The sequence below is a fragment of the Bidens hawaiensis genome, unplaced genomic scaffold (genome assembly GCF_021521415.1).
Source record: "Bidens hawaiensis isolate Kalapana, Puna unplaced genomic scaffold, B.hawaiensis_p1.1 tig00032387_1, whole genome shotgun sequence".
Lineage (NCBI taxonomy): Eukaryota > Viridiplantae > Streptophyta > Magnoliopsida > Asterales > Asteraceae > Bidens > Bidens hawaiensis.
This window is the reverse complement of record NW_027495511.1, coordinates 106237-112138: the sequence shown is the minus strand read 5'-3', so window position 1 is coordinate 112138 and position 5902 is coordinate 106237.

Genomic DNA, 5902 nt, shown 5'->3' with positions numbered 1-5902 from the left:
ACCCGCTTTAACAATTACATTTTTCTTACCCGGGTCAAGCAAATCCAAAGGGAATGGAACCACATTTGGTTCGACTTCCTTGTTTTTATCTTTTAAATTTGATGGTTAACCCGGATTTTGTAACAGTTTTTCAAAAGTTACATGTTTAGTGGATTTATTAGTTTCAATTTCATTATCACTTTCATTACCCGTAATGTCCTCGGCTTCCCCATCAACCACACCCGATGATAAACCAGTTTTGTACTATTTACCACTTCTTATCACACTAACAAGATTTATAGGAACGTTATGAGATGAACTTTGGGACGGGTTTACCTTTGTGTCGCTTGGTAGTTGGCCTTTATTTTTCTTCAATTCTAACACTTCAGTTGCGAGTTGACCCATTTGTGTGGTCAATGATTGGATGGCCTTATCTCTAACTTCATCCTTTTGCATTCGAGCTTCATCAAGTTGATTTCATCGTTGCATGTCTTGATGCATCAACTTCAACATATCCATAACTTCATTTCCACTTGATGAACTTTGACCCACGGACCCACTTTGACAGCCACCTCCTTGACCTTGAAACCCTTGATTATTCCCGCCATGAAAATTACCTTGGTTATTATATTGTTGGCGAGGAACATAATTACCTTGATTTCTTTGAAAATTCGGGTTAGATTGAGTAGCCAGGTTTCCATAGCGAAAATTTGGGTGAATTCATAACCCGAGGTGGTAAGTGTTGGAATTCATATTGTAATTCCTACCACTTCCCCCTTGAAGTGCATTCACCCTTTCTACTTGTACTTGACCTACCGCACAAACCTCCAACGTATGACCCAACTCGTTACAATTCGTACAAACATCACTACTTGATTAGTGGTTTGTACTCTTCCTTCTTCCACGACTTGAACTTGTGGTATACCAAACGCTGGTCTTGCTCTTCTTTCGGATTGGGCCTTCCTCGTTGAGGTGACCGCCATTTGTTCCAAATATGCCCAACCATCTTGTTCATAATTAGTACGAAATGTACCATTTGTGATCAACCTCAAATCTCGTTCATCTTCCACACTTAAACCTTCATGAAACGTAATCAACAATTCCCATAAGGCAATACCATGACGAGGACAATTTTTAATCATCATGTTAAATCTCTCAAATGTTTCATGAAACATTTCACCCGATTGTTGTTGAAGGGTTCTCAAACTCCTCCTTGGATCATTGGTCTTTTGGGCCGTGTAAAATTCTTCCAAGAATCTTTGTTGCATTTTGGCCCAAGTATAGATGGATGCGGAAGGCAATGTGTAAAACCATCTCTTTGCCATGTCTTCTAATGAAAATTGAAATAAGACCAACTTAACCTCATCCGATGTAAAACCTTGTCCCCCCAATCGTGTTGCAAACGGAGTCATATGCCTCCAAGTGAACGTAAGGTTCCTCCGTTGCTAGACCCATATACTTCGGGAGACTCTGAAGGGAATTGGTTCTCACTTCAAATGTCCTCCCTTTAAAGGGAGACTTTGAACGTAAGGTTCCTCCGTTGCTAGACCCTTGATTGTGAAGAATATCCACCGGAGATGGATTATTAGTAATTATTGGTTGAAAATGGCCTTCAATCCCCCTCACCATTTCTCTTGCATCCCTTCTTGGTACCCCCATTGGTACTCTTGGTTGACTCATTTGCCAATAAATGGGTCTTGTAGGTGCAAATTGTTGAAACTGTTGTTGGGGCATTTGTTGTTGAAATTGTTAATCTTGTTGTTGCCCTTGTGGATTCACTTGTTTTGGTGCTTGTTGTTGATGAATAACCGGTGGCGGTTGAACTTGTTGTTGGACAACCGGTGGTGGTTGTTGTCGATTAAGTTCTTGTACCGTCTCCGTTTGCTGCCCTTGACCATAAGCAAAATTTCTCAGATTTGCCCTTGACTTCCATCACCTCCCATGAGTAAACTTCCATTTCATATCCCTCAAATTCATTATCAAACCCATACCCGTAACCGTCACCTTGTGTTCTTGAATGTTGCATGAAAGGTGGGGGTTGATAGTGGTAAATAGATTGAGGCTGTTGAAAGGTTGGTGGTTGGTTTTGTTGAGATGATGATGCACCAAAGGTAGGGAAAAGGTTGGAAATAGATTGCAATGTTGATGATGTTGAGTAGGTGTATTGAGCAGCGATGGGTTCGGTTGTGTGAGTTGGTTGCAATTCACTTGATGCTGTAGGTATAGTAGTAGTGATCAATGGAGGTGGAATTGGTGGAGGTGTGGTTGGGCTAGTTTGACCCGAAGTGGGAGCTGGTGAATCCATGGTGTTGTTTGATGCAGTTGTAGAACCAAGAAGCTTGTTCTCCCTAAGTAACACTCGGTTTCTTCAAAGTGTGAGATTGATAATTAGTGGTGATGACCTGTTAGAGCCTCTCGTATGCATACGCCTGTAAGTACCTGCACACTAACACAACCAGCGTAAACCCAAAAATAACGAATAAAAACTGCAAAGGCTAACACACGTCGCGCACTACTCCCCTGCAACGGCGCCAAAATTTGACGTGATGATGTCCGAAAATTGTCCAAAATTAAATGCCCATCACCGCCGCTAATACCTTCTATTTGTAGTGGTGGTGGTGTCATTGATTGCATTGGATTTACCCACATTGATTGATGAAAAGGTGGTTGGCATAGCGTACAGAACCATAATACGGTGGTAGAGTCGTGTAATCCACAACTGGTGGATCCGGTATAACTGGTTCGCCCGCATACCATTGATCATGCATGCGTCTGTTCCTATCATCCAAGTATCGCATTTTCATCTCGTGCTCCCGCCCATAAGCTTGGGCACGATTCAACATCTCCATTCTCTCGTGTATCTCCTTTTCGGCCCGCTCAGCATACTCCCCCCTGAAGGCCTATCCTTTCCACCACTTCGTTCATTGACCCCCATGGGCCCAATTATTACTATACAAGTCATAACCAGCCAAATAATCCCAACTCCTATGTTGGGAACCGCTACCTCCACCCACATCCATGAAATCTGGCTCACCTATTTTCTCCACTTCTTCCACTTGCTCATCCACCTCTGCCACCATATCTTCTCTTATTACTCTCCATATCACATTATCACTCACAAGCTCGTGATGTCTATCAGTTCGTGTGGATACCCAACCCGGTAAATCCGACAACTTGAACTCCTTGAAAACTTTGGTCATTCCCACCGAATCCTTATTAATCACACCATGATTCTTTAATAATGTCGTGTTCAGTCGACAATGCGGTATTAGCTTCAGCTTGTTGCTTTCATGACTGATCCAAATGTTGTGCATTACTAAATAGCAGAAAGAAATGAAGGGTTTCCGGATGAACAGTTGCTCGCCGTCTCAACCGCACCATGGTATGCCCATTATGTTAATTATTTTACCACAGGTGCGATTCTGGAACATTGGTCAAAGAAACGGAGGCAACAATTCATGTCCCAAGTCAAGCAATACATATGGGATGAACCAGATCTTTTCATGATTGGAGCGGATCGAGTTCTTAGAAGGTGTATACCTGAGAATGAAGTGCAAGAGATTATGACACATGCTTATTCGTCGTCATGTGGGGGCCAATACAGTGGTTCTAAATAGGGTATAAATTACTTACATGTGGGTTCTATTGGTCAACACTTTTCAAAGATGCTAATGAATATGCCCGACATTGCTTTAATTGCCAACGAATGGGGGGGGGGGGTATATCAAAAAGAAATGAAATGCCTTTACAACCCATATTGGTGCTTGACATTTTTGATGTGTGGGGCAAAGATTTTATGGGTCCGTTTACGAATTCGTGTGGGTACTTATACATTCTTGTGGCAGTTGACTATGATTCGAAATGGGTTGAAGCGTTTGCAACAAGAACTAATGATCATTCCGTGGTTTGTAAGTTTGTACAAGCTAACATTTTCTCTAGATTTGGTATCCCAAGAGTAATTATAAGTGATGGTGGATCGCACATCAAGAACTTCACTTTTGGTAAATTATTAAAACGTTATGTTGTTACTCATCGAATTGCAACACCTTACCACCCCGAAATTAAGAAAATTTTGATGAAAATGGTTCAGGTGGATACGAAAGATTGGTCGGTTAAGTTGGATGACGCGTTATGGCATATCGAACCGCTTACAAGACACCGATTGGTACCACTCCTTATCGGTTGGTGTATGGAAAGGGGTGCCATTTACCAATGGAGTTGGCTCACCTAGGATTATGGGCACTTAAGAGTGTTAATATGGATTATCATGAAGCCGGAAAGTTGAGGAAGTTGAAGTTGAAGTTGAAGTTGAAGTTGAGAGAACTAGAGGAAATCTGGGATGAAGCGTATAAATGTGCCTCGGCTTATAAAGAAAAATTAGAAAGGGTACATGATGCTAAGATAAAGAAGCGAACATTTGAAGTTGGGCAAAAAGTATGGTTGTACAATTCGAGACTCAAATTGTTTCTCGGGAAAAGCAAGTGGATGGGTCCGTATGTCATCGCAAGAGTAGGGAGGTTTGGTGATGTGGAACTTGAAGATATGCAAAATCAAGTCAAGCAAGTTGTGAATGGACATCGCCTCAAACCATACCTAGAAGGTAAAGATCTTAATATTCTTGAAGATGACAAGGTGAGTTTCGTCCTAAGCTCACCAGATGCTTACATTTAGTAAAAGGTCCAGGCATACTGTACAGTTTAGTCTAGTTTTTTATTCAACTTTGGTTTTAAAAATTTGAATCGAAGACTCACTAAAAAATAAACCGATTACAACTAATTAGATAGCGGTAAGTGGGTGTCGAACACAGAGAGTTTATGGAAAATGTGTAACTAAGTAGCTATGAAACTAATCTATATTAAACTAAGTGCAAAAAGTAAATTCAATGATTTGGTTGTTTGATTTAAATCACAAAAAGAACTAAACAAATAAATCAGTTTTAAAACAATATGAGAAACAATGCTCTCTCCCGATTTCAGGTTTTCAATATTGATAATGTTAACGTTTACTTTTGGGATGAACTACATAGACATAGTTGATGAGAGTGTGTTTGAAAGTGATAAAAGAGGACTAAGTACTAGGATTATAAAAATGCATGGTTGTCACTCTAGTTTAATATAGTTAACCCTAATTTTCTTCTAATAAATCTAGATTGCCGATGGCACCAAGAACGGATAGTCAAGAACACGAATTTATACTATGCTGAAAATTAAAAAACAAACTCACAATCACCATAGAAATACAATCATATGATCAAAGTACTATCTCACAAATAACATAAACGATTCACAAATAGTAAATTAAAACCTTACAATTTGGGAGAGAACATAAAGAGTACTAGCCACACATAGTTTGATTCATCATCACATCAATTCGGGTAATTGTATGAATCACAAACCCAAACGAATGATTACAATCACCAAAGTATTGTTCTTGCACTTTAAATTTTAGTATAAAGGTGTCTAGAATGGAAGATAACTCAAAAGACAAGGAAAAAACGAATATAATATGTGGAAATCGGCAGTTACAACTGTCGGACCGTGGCCCACGGTTCACACTGTGGGTCATGGTGTTGCCCTAGGTAAGTTGAACCGTGGCCCACGGTTCGGTGGCCTTTGTTAACTTTTGATTAATTGGACCGTGGGCCACGGTCTGAACCCTGGGCCACGGTGGACTTCAGCCACACACTTCATTTTTCACATGTTTTGACCTCTCTCGAGTCTCTTGTTCCTTAGGTTTGTAGTTATGTAATTCCACAAGTTAAACCGATTAAATGCATGATTATTAACGGTCTTAAATCACTTAAGGGTTGTCCAATGGACCACCCGTCACCATGGTTTAGTAAAAACTAAAAACTCTTTTTTCACCACCATAAACACTAAAATAAAACACTTAAAAAACCACTTGTAGAAGCAATCGATCTCCA